The sequence below is a fragment of the Buteo buteo genome, chromosome 2 (genome assembly GCF_964188355.1).
Source record: "Buteo buteo chromosome 2, bButBut1.hap1.1, whole genome shotgun sequence".
Lineage (NCBI taxonomy): Eukaryota > Metazoa > Chordata > Aves > Accipitriformes > Accipitridae > Buteo > Buteo buteo.
In genome coordinates, this window is record NC_134172.1 from 17,492,104 (window position 1) to 17,514,960 (window position 22,857).

Genomic DNA, 22,857 nt, shown 5'->3' on the forward strand with positions numbered 1-22,857 from the left:
TGCTGTTTCTTCTGTGCCTCTTCTCGTGCCCTCCTCAGCAGGGCTTCAGCAACGGATCGGTCCACCTGACTTTTCAGACCTGAGCTGCCACGCATATTTGTGGGTCGTTTCTCCCCCGTTTGGTGTCACTCTGGAAGGAAAAGGTGGAGCGGTTGGGTGAAGGCAGTGCCATCCCACTCCCCCAGCCACAGCCAGCCTAGCCCCCGGAGCAGACTATTTTCTCATCGTCGCATGACTAATATAACCACAGGCACTCGAAGTGCACGGGAATTTTTCCAGCCAGTATTCAGAGGGCAGCAGCAACCTTTCTGCTGAGGAGGGTCTTATGACACATTTTCTAATTTTTTTTTCTTTCAGTAAAGAATTTGCTGGCAGTGTTGGTGCAGCAAGACAGACCCCAAACCTGGCACCATTGGAAAATGACTTTTCTCGAATCCTTCATATACCTTGAATTTCATGCCAGGACAGGCCACACTGGTGACAGTGACAGTCCGTACATTTTCTCAGGCATGTTCTCTAGTTAAGCTCTGCCAAAAATGGCTGAACTGATCATTTCATGGTTACTGCACAAAAGCTCACAAGACGGACAGTGAAGCCTTGCTAGGCTGTGTGACATGTTCCACAGCACAATACTGGCAGCGTGCGGTGGCGGCTCACAAGGTTGTTAAGAGTCATTTTAACTCTTGCATGTGCTGACACTGCCTTTTTGGGTTCTCGTCCGGTTAGCCTGCAAGCCCCTGAGCAGGGTTAATCAGCTCCCTGCTGGCGCTCTCATTAGGAGCAGCTGAGCCATTGCTGTTTCTTCTGTGCCTCTTTTTACATCTGTTTCTATGTTTCAGAGAAGCCTTGCCAAGAACACCCCAATTTATTTAGCTCTCACGTCTGATTTGATTTGAAGCTTCTCAGCCCCTCACCCTTGGGTCTGGCCAGATCACTGGAGCAGAAGTCACAAGATTTCTTAAAAAGAAAACAACGGTAAAAAAGCTGATTAGACAAAACTGTTGAAAATCTCAAAGAATTAATTTACAGACTAGATGTGATAGCTGCCCAGAATGGCATCTTTCCAACTGCAGTGTCCCTATCACTCCAGTCAATGATGGGACAGATTAGGCACTGAATTCCCGCCAGCTGATACACTAGAGGATTTTTATTTATGAGAAATGTTGCAATTTGGTAGGCTTTGACCATTCCTTTGAACTTTGGATGTTCACATTGCCTGATTTTGGCAAGTTTGCACCTCAGTGAATAGCTATGTGCTGTTCAAAATCTACATGACCACAGAACTGATACCTTTAATTTATAAATGTGACCCACACATACTTTGGCTACACGAGGCCTGGTAAACGGAGAATGCAGTTACACTTCAGCATGAGAAGAGACACAGAGCTAGACTAGACCGGGGAGTTTGAAGATGTCTTGCATGCTTCAATTTCAACGCTGTCTGACTGAAAGCTTGATAAAAATCCTATCTCAACCACAAAAACTGAACAGCCAATTAATTACTAAAATTGTCTCAAATGACTTCTAAGTAAAGGAGAATGTGGCGGTCTTCAAGGCTGACATTTTAGGTATGAAATTCAGTTTCACATCGGAGATCCTCCACTCTGTTGTGCGATGAACCCTCTGTGGGGCCAGCCCTGCTGCTGGCACTCCGCCTTGCCAGCCCAGCGGGAATTCAGTTCTGCAAAAACCTCTGAATGATGCTACTAGCATCAGCCCACAGCTGATGTCTGCAAGCCAGGAGCACCACTAGCTAGTCCGCAAGATAAATATGTCAGTGAGCCTTACAGAAACAGAAAAGTCTTCATAGAAAAGAGCATTGAAAGAAACTTCTAGCTGTGTCTTCTTTTTTGCAGTGACAGTGTGTGGTTAAAACCCAACTACTGGCTGCTAAAAGGCACAGGCCAAAATCAGATCTTTGTACTTTTGAAATATGAGGGAATTAATATTTAAACCTTCAGGCCTAATTCCTGCAGACTTACATTTCTAACTAGCTTCACAATGTCCAGTCCACAATAAGGGGAAAAAAAGTCTTCAGCGAGCAAGGAGAAAATTTCTTGTAACTGGCTCTCCAATTTCTGCTGAACAACTTATGAAAATTACAGTCCTTTCCCTTGGTCCAGTTTATAACTGGATCTCTGGGATAAAAATACAGATTTGGGACAAAACTCTGCTTCTTGCAATAGAAGAGATTATTTTGTTTGACTTGTTTCCTACAGAGGTCGAAGAAGGGCAGTTATTTTTTCACAAATCTAAATGGGTATCAAGTGATGGTTAAAATAGGAAAATACCCCAGGAGCTCTGGCCTCTCTGCATAGGTGCAAATCTGTAATTCAGCTGAATTCATTCCAGAGCTATATTAACCTGAGTGCAGGTCAGCAGATGGCAGGCAGGACACAAGGGCAGAGTGGGGCAGGAGAAGAGACTTGTTAAACCCTGGACTTGCAACAGGATCTCTGCCAGCGGCTGTTCAAAGCCTCCAGAGACTGCAGGCAAGCCGGGGGCAGACAGGGCTCTGCGCCGGCACAGGCAGCCGCGGAACCAGGGCCCCGTGCATTGATTTATTTTAGAAAGCCCAGGACACAGTTACTGGACAGCCTAAATATAGCTCCATCAAAGTGGAAAAACAACCTGGATTCAGCCGCGTACAATCAACAAACCTCCTCACACCTCAGACGCCGGGACATGCCGTACAATGTGCGAAAGTCAGCTCTTTGTGGGGGCAGAGGAGGAAGGAAAGTGCCAGCGGAGGGAGGACAGACCCTGAGCGCGAGCCGGGTCTCCCCTGCAAACACAGCAGCGGGTAGATGCAAGGGGACTTCAGCCTGCGGAGCAAGCTATAGCTTCTACCAGAGCAAGAAACAGCAGTGCCTCAATGGCAAAAAAAGAAGAAATCTCTAGAGAAAGCAAACGGTAATTACATGTTTCTAGAGCTCTGTTCTCCAAAAACTTATTCCGAAGCAAGATGTGGAGGAAATCTGGTTTTTACTTATGCGAGCAGTCTTGGCCAAATGTCTTCTTTTTCCCTCCCCCTTGACTACTTCGCTAGAAATCACCTTCATTACTCACACACAAACAAGGCTGTTGCCATAGAAGTCTTCTTGACTTGGTTAAAAAGTGATTCAAGAGGATCACCCGGTGGCTGAACTGGCTTATGCCGAGAGTAAGACAGCAGAAACCAGGCCCTCTCTGGTGGCTGGGGCTGCGGGGAGAGCCCGACTCTCCGGTTAGAGCTTGCCAATCTTGGTCTCTGGTTTTGCTCAGGAAGTGAAGCTGAACAGGAAATTATTGTGCTGCGTGACATGGAGAGCTGTATTATGTAGTATTAAGAAGATCATGTTTATGAAATGTTATTTTTCCACTTTAATGGTTAAAGCTTTAGCCTTGTTTTCTTAATATAATTTTCATTTTCTGCAGTTATTCATGTTTTAGTGCTCGCCTTCTCCAAAGGATAAGATCCTCTCCTCTTTCACTAATGCACAAACTCTGTGTCTCCATGGCAGCCCCGGGGCCGAGGGAAGGGAAGGTGAGTCCTGACACATGCCGAGCGTGTGGTGGAAATCATCCCAATGTGCCTCTACGCTACCGATCAATGCTGGAGCCGCAGGCGAGGCTTCTGGGCACACAGGGGGCTTTGGGGACACCACGCAAAGTGCAGGGGGGGAGGCAAAAGGAAGGGGCTAAGGGGCTTACTATCTTCTTCCAGTGGGTAGAGATGTGGGCTCGCCTCCTTTATCTTTCAGAAATGGTCTGTAGCAAAGTGCTGGCATTGCAAGGGGCCCTGTGACTTGGAGAGTGCAGTATAAAATAATTCATCCACTTCCAAGAGTAAGGCTAAAATAAAATATACACTGCTCAGCTCATTGTAAACATTAACAATCTTCCTTATAGCCTCTCTGATGAGCCTCCTCCAGCTACTGCTATGTGCTGGAGCAGCGGTTTGGCATTGCCTTTGCAGATATATACCCTCCCGGGAACATTCCCTGAGTTAAGGGTCCCTCTTGCCTCAGAGAACTTGCACTTCTCGCCTGCTTGTTAAGAGACAGAAGCTGCCAGGCTCCAGAGGTGCCACAGCAGCGAGCCTGCCCCGCTGCCCCTTCACTGCTGCACGGCCCTGGCCCAGGCACGTGCCACCACAGTGGCCGAGCTGCTGCTGCAGGCACCGAGCGGCTGAGGGCTGCCCCACCGTCCCTCTGTGCCCGGGCACGCACTCCTTCCCGGGCTCCCAAACGTCCCTTTGCCAACAGAGTGGCGAGGGGTGGGATGCAGCATCCTGCCTTTAGTGGGAGGTGAAGGACAGAGAGAGATCGGTGGGGTCTGCCCACAGGAAGGAGGGGAGGATGACACAGAGGAAGGAGCCAGGTCTGTTGGGGTGGATGGGGATGCCGGGAGGTGGCGGGAGGACAGCCACATCCTCACTGGGAACTCCGGTAACTCGCTGCTGAGCTCCAGCTGCAGGGTCTGTGGACTAACCCTGCGCTAGGCTGAGCCGTACCCAAGGTGTTTGGTTACCCTGAGGAACGGGATGAAACCAGCCTCTTGATTAGCTGTTGGTTGATTAACGGTAGCCTGCTGCACCCTGGGTGAGACAGAGGTCCTACAGGAGATGTAATCTGGCTGTGCAACCAGAGGCACTGCCACTGTGCAGGACGTGACACAAGGAGGCACAGGAGGGTAGCATGGACAGGGGTATTGTCCTTTCCTAGCCCAAGGGCTTCATTTGGTAGCTACAATATTTAGTAGACATATTTTTGTGTTATTTTAAAACACACTCTGCAGTTTCACATAAACCACCGTCACAGTCCTGAAGTTGAAAAGCAAGACAGGGCTCATAGTGTATCTTGTGTGCATGTGGATCTAATTATTGGGGGAGCATTAACAAAATAATCTCTCTCTGCCGAGGCTTACTAGGGCTCCCAAGACATCGTCTGAGAGAAGTATCTGACGTCTTTAGAGTGTTAAGGCTAAGGATTTTCCGCATTTTTTTAGAGCTAAACATGTGGGACACATACAATATATTTTTCCATTCTAATTAGCATTTTCATTAGCCAAACTGTGCCTGGCCCTATACTTCTAAGAGACACACTGATTTCACACACCACCGAGGAAAACAGATGCGCAAAGACAGTGTAATTATGCAGGATTTTAAGCAGCTTCCACTTAACCAGTGAATGGTGTAATACTAGTCTAAAAGCTTCAGCCAGCCTTTGATGTAAAATTTAACTGTTAAGAGACAGAGAGTGGAAGAGGGAGAAAGAGAAAAGAAAAAGCCTGGAACAGACTTTGCAGACTGGAGCTCTGTGAAAACTGCTGATCAAACACTGCTTGATCAGTTGAGTGCCATGATTTGGACAGGAGGAGAGCCGAACCTCTGTTTGAAAGTTGTCTCCTTCCCAGATGCAAACTCAAAAGATCACCTACCCGCTTGGTATTTAATTTGCAATACTGATGTGTTAAGCTGCTCCCACACACAGTAAATCAAGGAGCAAGGAGCAGAAGACAACTGCCAGCCCATACAGACAGTGACTCGCTTCATTTATTACCCAGGGAAGTGTGTCCATTTTGCAAACAGAAGTGGCATTTTCCTCGCTCGGTGGCACCCAGTGTCTTATTACAGCAGGACTGTCAGGGCGAGAGACTTATTGACAGCTTGGGTTAAAAGTGCCAAGTGGCCCATGACTAACTCAGTGAAAGCCAGCCTGATGCAGAGGTGGCCACTTGTATCTCTTTAGAGGACACAAATATACTGCAGTGATGCCAGAAGTTCTCGGGCATTATTTATCTGGGAAACAGTGTGTCTGAAAGGGAAAATAAAAGAATTTTGACAAGTTGCCCATGCTGAATGTGAAGTGCTTTGCTGTCTCCTGGAAGCAAGCAGGGGTTAAGCCTGAGGAAGGTATGCCTTCCCAGGCCTGCTGGGATGCAGCTGGGCTGTCAAACCCAGCCTTTGCCTCTGTTAAAACAGGCCAGAAGCTCAAGAGCTCAAGAGACAAAAAGCAAGAGATACCTGTTCCATCACCCACAACAGCACTTCTCCACTAGCAGCTTTCAAACAGCTAATCAAAAAAAAGCAAGCACAGACTGGTATAACACTTGAAACATGCTGCTGCCTTTGCGTGTCACTGTCATCCATCCTCATGTGCTCGAAAGCCCACAATCTGGTTTTTAGGTGAGGCACTGGAAAAGCTATTGCCCATGAAGCTGAGCAGAGCATCGCACAATGGTGTAGCCCTGTAGTACAGCACTGTCTCTCTCAGGAGCAGGCCAGAAGATTTGCACTGAATTTGTAAGGCCTCAGAACCAAGACTTTCGGGCTGTGCTTGTTCTGGAGTTTTCTTGACCTGCTTGTAGCTTTGTTTTACTTTGTTTTCCTTCATTTAGCTGTGGCAGCAAGTTCTCTAAGTGACCACATATGCAAAGCTGATTTCTTTTACTTTTGTATATCTTTGCTTTTACAAGCATGCTTTTATGGAGATAGCAGTTATTCTACACAGAATGAGATATTTATGACTAATATAATAATGTAGTGTAGAGGAGGACAGGTCTGCTAAAACAGCCATCGAGAAGTGGAGACACAGGATGAGGCGCAGAAGAGCACAGGCATGGGATGATGACAGATGGGGCACAGGCTGGCACTGGTGATCCCACAGCTATAAACATCTCTCCCATAGTCAGTTCAACAAAAGTGGAGCTGGACAAAACTGGGTTTAGGGTAAAAAAGACAACAAAGAAATAATACCAAACATATGTAAAAGGCACCACATATAGTAAATTTCAATGAAACATGCAGCTGCACAGCACTGGAGAAAGAGAAAGGTGTAAAAAAACATGTTAGCAAACTTATGAAAATGACTCCAAGTGGATCCTTAGTTCGAGGAAGGAGACACCATCAACCCGAACATCACACTCCTCCCTGCAAAGCCCTCCAGATGCCCGTGACCCGCTGCAACACTCCCAGCCCCACCAGACTGAAACTATCCACCTCAGGGCACGGAGGAGCAGGGGACGGGCGAGCCTGACACCAGGAAAAGGGGTAGAAATTAAGTGTGTGTGAAACAATTTTAACTACACTGTTATTCTTTCTTTTTCTGTAACAATTAGATCTAGACTAGCAGTGATTCTTGAATTACTGTTAAGGTTTCAGTTAGTATAAAGTGAGCTGCTTCTTCACCTGTGAACAAGATTTTTAACATAAAAATTGCTAGAATTAATGAAATGTGGTGACATCAAAATGACGGAGAGGTCACAGATGGGAAAGAGTCTACTGGTCTTCTGCGGGTTTGCTCCGGGCTGTCACAATTCCCATGACTGAGCTGTGGTACGGGGTGACTTCTGGAGGTCAGACGAGGCATGGCTGGGAGCTGCACAGCACAGCATGTTCCTTGGCGAGGGACAGCTATTTTGGCAGAGAGCGGCCACAGTGGCAAGCTTTCACCCACCACAAGGAAATCGCTGCCTTTCCCAAGAAAGGGAACACGAATGGATCCCAATGAGGAAAAGAGAATCCTGGGACAGATGAACTGAAACACACATTATTTATGTTGAAATACTAAAGATCAGGCCAGAAAATGCTATAGCCAAATTGATTTGGAAGGGCCAAGCTGGATTCATGAGAAGGAGTCTAGCAGAGGATGGTATGTGTATAATTTGTAACTTAACCCACGCTGCAGCGATATGGAGACACCAGCTGTCATACCCTTCGTGGATGCATAGAAAACATTTAACATGATTTAATGGGACTATTTGGATCAAGTGATGTTGAAGTTTGTTTTTCACAAGACCTTTGCTGATAGTGTTTTCTTTATGGACCTTCTCCTGCTAAACTGTCGCCAAAACTCAGCAGGATGAAATTTCTTCTCCATTTTCCCTGGGAAAAGAAAAGCACTGCAGTTCAGTGGGGCTAATCATACTAGCGGGTATCAAGTCTTTAACAGTCTTTTATCAAGTCCTTTTTATTTTTTTCTTCATAAATAGGGAAAGGGGTATTTGCAGCTGCTAGGTTAAAGCACCTGGGAAACATCAACTGCAAAAAAATAGAGGCTTGGGAGGCCTGGGAGGCCAGCATCCAATGCATTATCATGCAAACTGCATCACGTAGAGCACCAACTACCAGTTCTGTAATCACAGCTTTTATGAACTCCAGGAGCTGCAACGTGCTTTGAAAACTTAGTTTTTGGATGGATGTATCTGGATGATGGATCCATGTCAGCCTAGTCAGCTCAGTGGAATGAAACTTACAGATATCATCAAGCTTTGTATCAATAGAAGCACAAGACTCTGGCAACTCTTCAGATGGGCCAACATTTTCAAAGGTCATTGCCAATTTTGCAATACCAGATTTTTAGTCTAATGCTCAGACCTATGCCACCTGCTTTACAGATATACACAGAAAAGCTGGTCTTTGCTCCAGAGACCTTACTTTCTAAACACATGGATCCCATACAGGCAAGGCTGCTGCTAGAATTAATAGTCTACTAATCATGTTAGCTTTTACTTTTCAGCATATGCTGATGCCATATTTCTGCAGCCAAGTTATCTATAACATGATGGATAGTTTTGTCTGCTTCTAATTTTCAAGTAATAGTGGGAAAATTTTAGATTTAATCAGAAGAACCTGACATTATTCTACAGTTTTGTCCTTGGCATTGCTTTCACGATTCAGAAACATTCCCAGTGCCCCGCTTTCAAACTCTTAATAGAGATGGGGGTGGGTAGACCCAAAACTTCCCGCCTCCATCGTTATGAGTGGGACTCACTCAAGAGGTGAGTCGGTTTCCCATTACTTGCTTCAGGGCCTAGACCTCCCATGTCGCCAGCCCAGCACCAAGGCTGCTCTCACAGTGTCCAACCCAGCCACCACCCTGTGCCTTGGACAGGGGCCACAGTGCAGGAGAGAGGCTGCTGCTGGGAAATATTCCTCCTTGAGCCTTTCTGGAAAGCAGTCTAACTGTAGGACCCGCTGCACTGCCATATTGCCCTTGCAAAGCAGCTGGCGGTGGGGAGGGCAGGCACGGTGGCTCTCCGGTGCTGGCAGACGGAGGATTTGGGAGGGTGTAGTACTCTGCGGGTGCTGCCACGGTCCTTGCCCAAGTTGGACTGTGTGCTGCCGAACAAAAGCACTCGGGAATGTTTTGCTGCGGTACGTTCCCTTTCCCATCCTGGCAAGATAAGTCATAGAGCAGGGCGAGTTCATTATGTTCCATGTTTGTTGATCTAAGTCAGACAGAATGAACTAAGACTGATTTTATTTGGCTGGAAAGGTCTGAACAGCAGCTAATATTAAACACCTCTCATGTGAAGCAGGGACATTGGTACTGAAAGAATTATAATAACTTAATGTGAACATTAATAAAGTGTTCATGAATAATACATTTTAAATTATTACCTAGGTATTGGCTGGCTGGAGCTCCAACCTTAGCCCATATTTCTCTGGCACTATTTAACCTCATCACTAATTTAGGGAACTAGAGGCACTAGAAATCCTACCTGTGGGGGAATATGGATAAAGTTAATAGTATAATCCTTGTCCCAGTCACACACTGTTTCCCTTTTTCTCCTATAAAAGAGGGTAAGAGATAAAATGAAGTCTATGAGTGTAGTCCATAAAATGAAGTCTATGACTGTAGTCCATAAAACGAAGTCTACACTGAATCTGTTGCCTCTTCACACAGTGAGATGGGACTTCAACCAACCCAGGCCATGCAGCATCCATAGGAGCTCATCAGAAGTGCAGGAGCCACTTTCCTTTGAGGCTGCAAGTGCCTCCAGCAGGTCCCTGCTAGTTCCACGTGCTGTTGACGTGGCCAATAACTGCATTGTGTCTGATGGAGCAGACAGCAAATTCAGCCCATCTCCTTTTGATTTTAAGAGTCAAGATTAGGATTCATTTGAAAAACATCCCCTCGGCCAGAACTTTCCAAGCATGGATGGAGGAGGCAGATAACACCGTAATACATAGCCTTGTACAGTGACACACTGGACTTCTCTCGTCTTTCCCCGTTGGCTGCTCAAGTAGATGTATCCATTTCCAATACCCAGCACACTCCACATGCACCTCCTGCACAGCTGCTTCTTGCAGCCATGAAACTGCACCTCTAGGAAGTATATTAGTAACACAGGGTACAGCTACGCAAACAGATTGCTCTGAATGAAGTGGAGATGTGGATTTACAGTGTCAGCGTAGCTGCTAGTGGCAACTTCTCAGAGGCAGCCTCTTCTCTTGGAGCAAGTTTCCCTTCATGGTTAGGCAACTTTTCACTTACCACAGGCTGTGAATGGGACCTTGCTGTGGAAAACATGATGTGATGTAAATGCACATCCCCACAGTCACTTGTTTGTATAGCTGTACCTTTAGAAATAAGAGTTGCAACCAGAGTAGAGCTTGAAAAGAGCCCTGCTGCTGGCTAAACAATGCTTTCAAAAGACTTTCAAACACTGCCTCATGTGGGATTTGTAAATTGTTTTGCTGTATGAATCACTGCGGCACCCGAGCCCGTTTCAGCCTGAGTCCGAAGCATGGTTTATAGTTAAAAACACCGTGCAGCTGTAATACAATAACAAAGCAGTTCTTCTGACTAAAACTGGCCGCAGTCCTAGGGGCTTTTCTCTTGCTTTCTCAGTCACACCCTTCCCTTAAATCCCCTCCTGGGTCATGCAGCTGACCCCAAGTCCGGGGCCTTTAATAGCTAGTCTAAACCAGCAAAATGATTTTCCAGAGCAGAACATTTAGGGTTTGATATATAGATAAAGAGTGAGCTTTAGTACTGTCTCATTTTTGACTCATGAGCAATGCCTGACCTCACTGATGTGCCCCCAGCTGGTTTTCAGAAACTGAGCTATCAATCAGGGGAAATATTCATCCTCAAATTCCCGAGCACCATAGGTGTCATGTGGATGTCACCAGAAGGCCATGCCAACTGCACACCCACGCACCTCTCTTCTGCTGTACCCCAAACTGCTGTGGCCCTTCAGGAGCTTAAACATCTGCAGCCTCTCTACTGCTCTTGGGTACAGACATAGGTGACAGCTGTTGGCTTTCTTCCAGCAGTGTGAGCACCCGGAGGAGGCAGCCAGCAAGGACCTGCATGTACCACCGGGCATGGCCACCCCTCTTCAGTCAAGCAATGCTATGCAGGACTATGCTTTAATTTGGGATTGGGGTAGGGCTAAGCAGAAGGGACATTTTCTGCAAAATGTACCTGTTTTCATCAGAATTTTTTTGAAGATTGAATTAAAGTAAGGGAATGCATAGAAATACATCTTTGTAGTACCCAATTTGAAATTTTGAATTTTTGAATGTGATCCTTAAAAAAAAAAAAAGAAATCCTTTCTTTTTTTTGAAGAAAACCTCAAAATCTGCAGAGAAATATTCCCCAAATTTCTCCAAATTTTCCCCAGATTGAAACTCCTGTCCAAGCCAGGCATTTTCACATAAACAAAAGCAGTAACAAAGCTGGATCATTAACATTGTGTAGAAACCGAGTTTCAGCTGATTGTGTTGGAAATGTTTATATTTTCAATCTCTTTTTCTTCTTTACCAGTTCTAATAAACCACATTAACTTAGGGGAAGGAGATACTACAACACACAAAAACCTTAGTTGTTGTCTTCAGTGCTCTGCGATCTCTCTTTAGCAATCTAGGTGTCTGGTTTTGTCATCAATTCAGACATCACCCCACCTTGCAGTCCACAAGAGTGCCTATGTGCTGCACTAGCTCTGCCTAGACCAGCATCCACTTTTAAGTGATGAAAGTCCACAGAACCAGGTGTTTCTAGGCCAAGCATTCCAGTAAGTGAAATTTATTGTTTTAATATTCCTTTCTCCCATTTCTCCATCAAGGGATCTTCCATCACTAAATCAACATGACTCAGCCTGCTGCAGGAAGACAGAAAACAGGACAAGCACAGGCCATCCAAAAATAAAATGGAGCCAAAGAAGTCTCCTCTGCAATATTGACTTTTACTACAGCACCAAGGTGACACAAGAGAGCTACTCTGTGAGGTCAACAGAAGAAGCAGATAGCAAGAAAAGCTTGTAATTGGTGCCAATATGACAAGAAAGGGTGAAAATCATCCTGGTTTCCACGTTCAAGATAGAGATCTGAGGTCCTGCACAGAGCAGGAGCAGGTAATAGGGTCCCTCCAGCTCAGTGCCTTTATCATCACACTGGTCACAGAGGAGGGCAGGAAGGTTTGAGGGCAGATGTTTGCTTTGTGCTTTGCCCCTTTCTCTGTGCCCAAGGCCAGAAGGATAAGAGCATCTCCTATCTCAGTGTCCACTGGCAATTTCTCACTGCCAGAGAAGGGAAAATTGGGCTCGGCAATGCCCTGTCTTATGGATGGCCCAAATGTACCATCCAGGGGAGAGGACAGAACTAGCATCTTCAGCCTTCTCACATCAGCTGTCCGTGTGGGATCCACTAGATCTGCCCCTCCGTGTAAGTGCCCCGTCCAGCTCCTACAGGATACCTGGAAGTGGTCTTTTTCTAATAATGATGAAAGAGTGTAGTCTCTGACAGTAGGTAGCGCACAAAATCAGGGTAAAAATATGATCCAGAGGGTTTACAATCTAATTAAAGAGTTTAATTCTTTATACACACTGTAAAACTGAAAATCCAGGGTAGGTCCATTTGAAAACAAAGCAAACCAGATAAATGTGAGCTGTTTCACACTGGGCTATGGGCATATTTATGTGGAAGACTGAATAAATAAATTAGTGGTTTCTTTTCTGATAATGTAAATATTCCCAAGAACACTGGAGATCCCAGCGAAGTCATCTGGACGGGGATATAATGCAGTGCAGATGTGAAAGTGCTTGCAGGGAAAGAGGGCGCGTCCAAGCCTTTCCCGAGACTCTCCTAATACCCTTATGACAGTGATCTGCCTCAGTGTTGTTGTTGGCATGGCTTGCTCAGCAGCCATCACAGCCCAGCTCCATAATTGAAGCTACAGGCCCAATTCATTAAAAGAAGATTTACTGGTGTTAAGAGGGTTTTGTTATAGATCTTGTTTTCATAAATGGGGCTCTACAGTGCATTATGCTTGTGATTTACAGAGGAAAGAAAAAACTCTGAATTATGGGAAGAAGTGCATAGGAGCAAGGTTCTTGGAGTGAGAATAGTTTAGTATGGAAATGAGATGCGGATCTGGGCGAAAAGGAATTCAATCTCCTCCTATCTGCTGGTGTCCCAGGAGATGTCACAGCAAGACACAACCGCACTGGGGTTGTTGTGGTGTTCTGTACACCACTCTGCTCCTGCTACTGTCCTGTGTGCTCCGGCAGCTCCAGGGTAGAGGTTGCAAGGCGCGGGGGGCCCAGCTCCCACTGCTCACTGCCTCCTAAGTGTAGCCTCTCCTGTCTCAGAGAACTGCTCAGCTAAGTGCTGAGACCCTGTAGATGTCTTCTACACTTAGGGTGGCTTTCCAAGCAGACTTGCAAGTACAGCCCAGCATGGTTAGCAAGGGGAGCTGCAGCTATAGTGCAAGTGACTATGGGAGCTATAGTGCCAGAGATGTGCTGGACATCTGGGTATGGCGTAATAAATAATGTTTAGGAAATAGAGACCTAGTCAATATGAGTAGTGGAGTCTTGGGCATGTCATGTCTCATCCTAAAATGGATGCCTAAAAACCCATGCTCCCCAGTTGCTCCCCTCTTTCCATTGACTACAAAGGGAGCCAGGGTGACTGGCCCCAGTCAAGATGAAGTCCCTCCACAGGTCCTGATTTAAGCCTAATTGCAGTGTTCTAATCCCGGTTGCCTATGTGGCAGAATACAAACAGCATGGCTATGTACAGTGCTATCTACAAGGCAGGAGCAACACAATGGCTGGACCCAGATAGGGAAATCCTGAGGACAGACCAAAACTTTTCTAGTCCCCTTCCCCCTCCCCTTAAAAGAGTTGATGCCGATTAGCCTTTATGTCTAGAGTGTAAAACAATTGAGTAAATTATCATGTTCTGTTACTGAACCCTTTAGGTTTCTGTTATTAAAAAAGCAGCTAAATTATTTTATCAAAAAACTGTGGAAGCTTCTAATTGTTATGGGTTTTGTCTCTCAAAATCCAAAAAAAGGCTATGATGTAATTAACAAACCTAATAAGTAACGTGCAACTTAGTATCAGCCCCTTCGGAGCTGCTCAAAATCCACAACAGCCAGGAGTTAACAGACCTATAGTAGTCAACAAGGGAAATTGCTGTATGTTTTGATTTATGATACTATGTTATAATTATTTTGCTCTTGCAATACCTGATATGCTATAGTGACCTACAAGTGACACACAGCTCTTCCAGAGGGTGTCCTGTATGCAGCCAAGCAATTTCCCTGGCCAGATCTTCTGCTTGCAAACCATTTGCTGGAAACATTCAGTCACATCTTTACAAGTGATTCACTTACTATAGGGATATTATAAAGGCCAAAAAAGTTTGTAGGATTTTTAATAAAAAGGAAGTGTGAGGTGAAGCATTTACTGCCTTTAATTTAAGTTGTTCATGTTTCTCCAGCAATCAGGAGCTAGTTTCCAGGGGCCCTGCAGGTGTTTGAGTGCACAGTGGATTTGACAGGGTCTATTTTTTGTGCCAAGCAGTAGATTTTTAAGCAACATTTGGAAATGTTCACAGAAAAGAGCAGTTTTGGATTTGTACAATGGGAATGGTCATGCACAAAACCTGAAGCTAAGTTTCACTTGCCCAATGGGAGAACAAGGAGCAAAATCATCCTTATGAGTCAGGAATTCAGTCAACTCAGTCACTGTCCAAATACTGCATACTAGATACAGGCTGCTCCCAAATTGCTTTTGACAAGGAAGTTATTCACAGAGTAATTTTGATTAAGCAAAAATGTTCTAAATGGTCATAATCTGCTTGTGGCAAATTCACGAAAGGAAAAAAAGAGAACTCATCCAAATACAATCTTTATTCCAAGAAGTTTATACTGTTCTAATCACATGGCAACAGTCAGGTATATGTACCCAGTCACACCCCACTGGCAAGCCATCAGCAAAGGACAGCAGGAAAATCAGCCTTGATGCTTCAAACCCATGTTTTTCATTTGCAAACCTCTAAAGAACCATGTAGTAGAGGGGAAGATCCTGCATTTCAAATGCAAGCTGGCTGACAACAAGCAGTTAACTCGGACAATCCCCGCAGGAGTTGTTCCAGGGATGCACAGATAATGGCTGAAAACCATAGTTTTAGATCAATCATATTTGACAACCCAATTTCAGGGCTGGGCTTTTTCCGTGTTGGAACTCTAAAGTTAGAAACAGATTAACAAGTCTGCCTAATAATTGGCATTCCAGCCTGTCAGAGTCATATTATTGCACATAAAACTTCTGTTAGATATACAATACAAAGGTTGCCAAGATGAGTAATCAAAAGCTAGGCAATACCAGAAATAAGGTCATTATGCTCTGTTTTAGCACTTTGAATGACACAGCCATGTTATCCTTCTGTGGCAGTCATCACTGTTGTGTCTGTCCTCCACAGAAAACAATTATTATTTTCAAGACAGTCTGTGAGATTAGCATTTCTGTGAGTGAATAACCCACCTATACTCGCCCATATAAATCATGACAGCCAGAGCTTGCCAGAAAATTGACTGCTCTGTTTGAAGTGTCTCTCACCTGATTTTTTCAAGGTTTTTAAGCATGGCACCTCATCTGCCCAAAGCACAGCTCCCACTGGCTTTCAGTGGCACTACCTACTTCTTCAAAGACTATTTGAATGATGTGCCCCATGTCACCCCGGGAGAGAGGGACAGGGACAATCCAGCTTTCTGGTTTGGTACTGTCCTTCCTGTCCCTGTGCTTCCTTGCTGCAATGTGCGCTCCCCTTGCATTTGTGCTCAGAGAGGATGGACTCTGGGAGACACTAAAATCACACTCTGTAAATGTACCTTGAAGACTGCTCTGGTGTTTCAAAGGCTGTTCTTTTGCTCCATGCTTTGTGCTATAATCAGTTGGTTTGCAACATTGTGAGTCCTTTCTGGAGAGTGAAAAAGCTGTCACACATCCTACCCTGCCCCCCCGCCCCCAAAAAAAAAGGGCACTCAAGAGTTTCAGACCATAAGGAAAAAAGCATTTTCCATCCTTAACTTGGATCTTGGAAGTAGCTCAAGCTGGAAGTCTGGCATGGAAAACCTTCCCAAACATTTTTAAAAGTTTGGCAAAATCACAAACAAGGAAGAACCAGGGTCTTACAACAGGGAAAACTGTTCCACCCAAATAATGAGTAGAGCTGCTAGATCTCTTCAAAATAGCACTTGATATAAGAATCTATAAGAGTTTCTCCACATAGAGTTCAAAGCTAATAAGCTAAGGACTGAAGACCTAGAAGGATCACAGAGAATCCTCTACATTTTCCTGTAGACGTTCACTGAGATTAGACTGACACCAAGAGTTGTACTGAACTAAATCTGCAGCCAAAAAGTGATAGTGTCTCTTGGTTAATGTGAGTAGCCAGTCTCTTCAGACTGAATCACTAGATCTCTGTTCTACACTAACAACCTGTAGGACTAATTCATGGACTATAATTGATCACTTATTAAATCAAGGTGACAAAAAATATTCATACAAATCAGCTTCTTTCTTCCTGCAGATGGCTTCTTCAAAAATGCTACTGTTCATTTGCAGAAAGCCCTGGTCAGAAGAGAAAGGAAAAGCATTAGTTTGACACTGACTGTCTGTGTGAGCATTGTCTCTCTTTACCTGTTTGTCTGAGGGCTAAAATGTGGGAACTGAAACAGTGACTCAAAAAAGTTCTGATTTAGTTACCTAATGTTAGATATGCTTGAATTTTTATCATCCCAAATTCTGTTTCAGGTTCTTTGCTTTACACTTACCTCTATTCTTTTGGATTTAGTTTTCACTGATACATGTTTTCCCTAAAGCCTCTTGCACTGCAGGAAAGAAGAGCTCCCTGAAGACAGTTTTCGTAGATCTTTAAAATAATACTGGCTTACACATTAAAAGACAGACACAGCTGCAGTGAAGGGTACTAGGCTTTTGATCTTGAAAAAATAAGAACCTGGGTTTAAAGAACGTTCATTTTATGCAAATAAATCTGTGCAGAAAAACAGCGTAAGAGAAATCTGTGCCCTTTAGACACCAGGGAAAGCAGCTGGCTTGGCTCGCACAGGAAGCAGCCTGCAGGTGCTGGGAACCGGCCAGAGGGTGAGATTCTCAGCTGTCGGACTCAAACCTGGCCTTTGCCACAGCAGGAGCAGGAGGACGTGCTTGAGGGAGCAGGGCTCTTGTGGTAGCTGTCCCTGGAGAGATGTTCACTCCCTCCTGGCTCCAAGTGCTTGAAGGGAGCTCTTTGGCTCTTTGCATCTATCAATCAAATGCAGATATCTATCAGGCTGGATGTTGTGTTTGTCTTTTCTTGCGAAGTAAAACTTAATTTGAGAAATGTTTGTTCAGAGGTGATGGCTCGCAGGTATTTCCCTGTAGGGCAGCCTGTGTTCTGAATTTGGTCAGCTCAGAAAGTCAGGTAAATGCTTCTGGAGAGCTGCAGAGTAGAGTCTGATTTAGTACTCATTTGAAACAAGAGGAGTTTCTATTTGCAGGACTTGAAACCTTTCCTGTTTATTTATCTTTTTTTTTTTTGTCCTACTGTCATGACTATGGATATGAATATGAATATGAATATATGAATATCCTGCCTTATCATAGGCAGTATTAGAAGGTAAGGGGAGATGAAAGGAGTGCAATTCCCACGTGTTTCTTCCCACCCAGGCACATCTGAAGTGCTTGGCCTTCATCTCCCTCCTATAGTCTGTAAAAACAAAGGAATCAGTATAGGTAAAAAACGTTATGCTCTGTTGGGTGACTTGCAAAGGGCTGGCAATTCCAATGAGTGTGTAACGAGCCGAGGCTGACACAGCACAGGTAATGTGATGGCACTGTCTGCCTTTTGTGTCACTGCAGAGAAAGAGATGGAGCGAGGCATCTGCCCATCTGCCAGCTAAGACAGGAAAGGCAATATGTGTAGAGAGCTGGAAAAACAAACATTTTAAGAAAAACAGATGAGAAAGAATGGAAAACACACTCATAAAGATGTAGTGCTAGTACAACCTTTTCCTACCTTCAGATCTTAAAATGCTTCACCATTTTATGAGATGGAAAGCACACAAAGCCCATTGCAAAGTTCATCAAACTTGTTTACATCAGAATCGATGGTCAAAAATTACCTTCATGCTACTGCACTCTTGAAATGATCCTCTTTCTTCCTCCCAGCTCATCTTGTGACATGTTTCAATATAAATGTCCCCTTCCCCACAACAGAGGTTCACTGAGTTCAAAGGTTGGAGGAAAACTAAGGTAAATTTGGGATGGAGATGGGTTTCAGGAAAAATGGGGTTAATTTGGCAACATCTCTTTCAAACTTTGAGAAAAATGTGTAAGTGATGGGTGAGGTTACAGAGCAGCTGGACAATTAATTGTTCAGTTCAGTGGGTGTTCCCAGTCATCCTGGGACCCAGCTCCCCATGAAAGAAATGCCAAGACACAGCTTTCCTCCTCCAGCATCAAGCTAACATGCCTAATCCCTTCCCAGCTATTCTTTAGCCATCTCGACACAATCAACAATGAAAAACAAAGCCAACCTCCACAGACTTTCATTTTACTCACTGCCTTCAAGCTATTTTCCACACAAGTGTGAAATGTCAAATTTGCCTACACTGGGTCTGAAACCACAGGACTGGGATCAGACAATTCAGTTGCGGTATCAAAGTCAGATGGGATTATGGGTTACATATTTGGGACCAGGGTATAGGATGGCGGGCATGAAAAGAGCTATGGAGCTCTGGCTGCTAGGGTTTGGCAAGTGGGAAGAAACTGTGGTTAATCCAATTTTGAAAACAGCCTCTTATTGCTTTGCCTCCATGAGAACCATCACTGGAATAAATGCCAGGTCTTTTGAAATATTCATTAAAAATAAAAGATTCTCCCTTGCCAGAAGCAGCCTGGAGTATATAAATCCAACCTCATAATCTGGGTATGTACCAGGCAGAGCAGAGAGTCTGGCTGCCATGCATTGGCTTTTATTCTTTTTTGAGATTCTGGGTTACATTTCAGTCTCTCCTAAAAGTATCCTATTTTGTATAAATAATTTGATATTCAGTAAGAGCTGGAGAAACGTTGTCTATATAGGCCATTAGTTAGAGTAAACTGATTACTAATTACTGGCATCCCAGTTTAGAAAGAGGAAGTAATTAAAACCAGAGGGTTTTGGCCAGAGTGCAAGGTATAAATGAGAACAAGCCAGGCATGACACCAAGGGCAGGGAGGAAGGATGGCTACAGGAGGAAAACAGGATGCTCTGAAGGGGTTTACGGAAGGGTCAAATGTTGATGATGTTTTGGCCAAAGCGGAACTAGAGGTGTTGTGTTCATAACCAAGAGCAGATGTCAGTGGAGACAGATGTTTTAAAAGGTCAGTGGTAGCTGGTGAATGTGGTGACACTGCTGAGTAATTTCATGTATGTTTTGTTGATCGCGTCCTAGTCCTGGGAAATCCTCTCACGGTGTAGTTGTGGGTCCCCACACACCCACATGTCTCAGGGATGCTAGAAGGGCAAACTGGCTGATGGTAGTAGATGGACTGGCCACCGAGAAGAGCAGCGCTGGGCCAGGTGCTGTATGGGGTGCCTCTACAGACCTGAAGGGAGCTGCTGAGGTCAGATAAATGCTCCCAGGCAGGACTATCCTAAGGAAAGTCATAGTGAAAGTGGTTTCAGGACAGACGTGTATTGATACATGCCTCATAGGTAAATCCAAGGAGGCGTGAGCTCCAGTGGAAGGTTTTTGGAATTTTTTGTCTCTTTCCGGGTCTGCCAAACGACGCTTCTAACAGTGTGTCACAGCACCGGCTAGAGCAGCAAGCCACCACACCGAATCTACCTGGCCTCCCCACCCTCATCTGCCACCAGCTCTTTCTGCCCCCTGTCCAGGCTCCAGTTTAACAGGACTTGGAGCCCACCAGCTCCCACCTATCCCATCTGTCTCCCACCTAACCTCAACCTATCTCTGAATGCTCCTGCCAAATCCTATCGCCCCATCACAGCCTGCTTGCTTTTAAGCTGGCTCACAACCCCCTTTAATCTTTGCTAAAAGGCGCCTGGCCAGCACACAACCCCCTCCCCGCCGCGCTCTTCCCCGTCCCCCACACTGCTCCGTAACCCCAAGGACAAGATGACGATAAGCAGGGTGAGGGTGGCGAATGGCCTCCCTGCCAGCTCGGCCTGTCGGGGCTGAGCCGCTTGGGTGGGCTGGTCATGACGGGCCCTGCAGCAGCTTTTCAAGGACCACCCCGCTCTGCCGCAGGGCCAAGGTCTCTCCTCCGCCTGGTACTAGGTGAGGTCCCCAGGGACCCTCAGGACTACCACTCCTCCTGCACCCCACTGCCTCAGCTCTCTGCTGTGCCTGGGGCGAGGCGGGGGGTTGAGCCCCAGCACCCCGACCACTGAGCCCCGCGTGCCCCAAGACCCTCGCTTCGCGCCTGCCGGCACCTGGCGGGGCCGGGGCCCTCTCCTTGGCCCTGCCCATGAGCCGCGGCAGCCCCTCAGGCGCTGGGCCGCCCCCGGCAGCGCCCTCACCGCCGCCGCCCGGCCCGGCCCGGCCCGGCCCGGCCCGCGGCGCGCCCCGCAGGTGGCGCTGTTGCAAAGGCTGCCGCCGCCGGCGCGGCGGGAGGGTCGGTCCCCGCGGCGGGGCACGGCTCCGGAGAGCCGGCGGGGCGAGAGCGGCGAGGTCCGCTGGCCCGCCGCCTGCTCGGGGAAGGGCGGCCGGCGGCAGCGGGGACGGCGGGGTCAGCGGCTCTGCCCGCCGGGACTGCAGCGCGGTTTTTCGCAAGGCTGCGAGGAAGGCCTGAATTTACCTGTGTTTCCCCCTTTCTGACAGAGCCTCGCGATCCCGAGGGACGCTGGGGGATCCCTGAGGAGGCTGTGCAGAGCGGGGGTGCCACAGGATGGGCAGTGTTCTCAAAGACTTGGCAAACTGTGGCCTCTTCTCGTCACGTTTTCCCTTACATAAAGAACACCAATAAAACAAAAAGCAGACTAATTTTTCACTGACAGACTTTCTTCTGCGGAAAACAACCAACCGACCCTGGTGGCAAGCCTGAGGGCAGCCTTACCCCACATGAGAGACCTGCAGCCCCCCGGACACGGTGTTGACACAAAATGGCACCCTCCCCGGCAGTGGTGCCGTGGCTCCGGGTGTGGGAAACCCTGGTGTCTCCTCACAGATTTTGGCTTAGGGTTGGGGCTCGTCGCGAGAGGGATCAGGGCAGCAGGGCAGCCCTGTGTGGGGCAGCGATGGCTGCCAGCTCGGCGGGTTTGCAGTGGCGCTGGGGCCGTGGCCCAGCGGCCATGCCTCTGAGAGGATTTGTGAGGAAGGGGCGGCAGCGCCTCGTTGTCTCCGCTTGGCCGCTGTGTGTGAGGGAGAGATGGGGAAGCGAGATCTGAGTCCTGCTGAAGGGGTGCTGCGAGCTGGCCGAACGGGAGAGGAAAGGGCCAACTCCCTGACGGGCTGCTGAGGCCCGTGAACGGTTGTCATGCCCTGCTGTGTAAAACAGGGTGGACACCAAGAGGGGGAAACAAGTGCTTGACAAAGGTGACCCGAAGTTAAGGGAGACACACTTCGCAGCCCCGATTTTTGTCTCTGCTAATGTGTTCACCCTTGAGGGTGAAGAGTCCTTGAGGAGGATGTAGGGGAAAGAGGTCTGCCACTGCATTCTCAGGGGTTTCCACTGAAGAGCACAGTCAAACCCAACCGTCAGAGCAAGAGCAGTGGTTACAAACCACCTGTAAAGGGGACACGCAAACTAACAACCACACTCCAGTGAGGTTTGTGGGCTGACAGGAGATCAGAGGTCAGCTGCCACCATTTTAAACAAGTTACTCTCCTGAAAGGAGCTTGGCTTTTTTACTGCCCTGCCTGCACGTAATTGAGTTTTTTGTTTCCCTTCTCAGCTCGATCTCTTCGCTTCACTGCTCCACAGCTATTATGAATTCCTTCAGCTATTTATATGGTTCAAATGTACCTATGCTGCCTAAAAAAATCCTTAAGGCAGAGTTTTAGGAAATTGTTCAGAAGTCTTAGAAACTGAGTCATTGGGGATGGGTCGAACTTTGCTTTTTTTCATCCAGCTGCCTGCTGTGTGTTTGTCAGATAGGGATTGAACTGAGAAAGGGTCTTGGAGTTCAAATGCCTTCCCTGCTGCAGCAAGGTGGAGCATGGCACAGGATGCAGCTTATCACAGATAACAGCTGTGTGTATCAGGGGTCTTCACTTCCCTCTCCCATGCTGCTTGCTCAGCTCCCAGCCCCTCCCACGCATGCTGCGTGGAGGGAGGCTGGGGTAGGATACGGTTTTCAGACCCATTAGCAGCATTTCAGCCAGCTAAGGTCTGTGTCACAGGGCATATCCTGCTGATTCAGCAGTAGAGGGTAGTTCCTATCTCAGGGGGAAGGAGAATAAAAGAGAAATAAATCTCCTTTGCCTTAGGAAGCATGAGTTACACCTTTCAACCCTGTCTGGGTAAAACGTGGACCTATATTACAAAACTCTACTGCTTCACTCACATAGCCACAGATGTGTAATTTCTAAGCAGTAAACAAAGCTGTACAGATATGTATGTAGTCACCAACATTTACCAACCACTGAATTATAACTTCAGCTGGAATAAATACTCTGCTCTGTAGACCTGTGTGCACACCAGGCTTTGGTTGTTGTGGTATGAAAGATTGGGGGTGGGGGGAATATGGAGGTGATCAGATCAAAAAAATAAAATTACTTTTTGGGGGGAGGAAGGGGGTTTTCAAAGAGCATTTCAGGAGGTTTGAAATGTATCCACAATTGT

At 46.5% G+C, this 22,857-nt stretch overlaps 1 long non-coding RNA gene across 1 annotated transcript; it reads left to right on the plus strand.

Moving 5' to 3' along the window:
• The first annotated feature begins 2,537 nt into the window (after window positions 1-2,537).
• On the plus strand, window positions 2,538-21,265 carry LOC142039794 (uncharacterized). The gene is made up of 4 exons (XR_012653061.1): window positions 2,538-2,913; window positions 3,418-3,526; window positions 11,839-12,126; window positions 20,895-21,265. It is a non-coding gene; the product is annotated as an uncharacterized LOC142039794 (long non-coding RNA).
• Window positions 21,266-22,857: the final 1,592 nt, after the last annotated feature.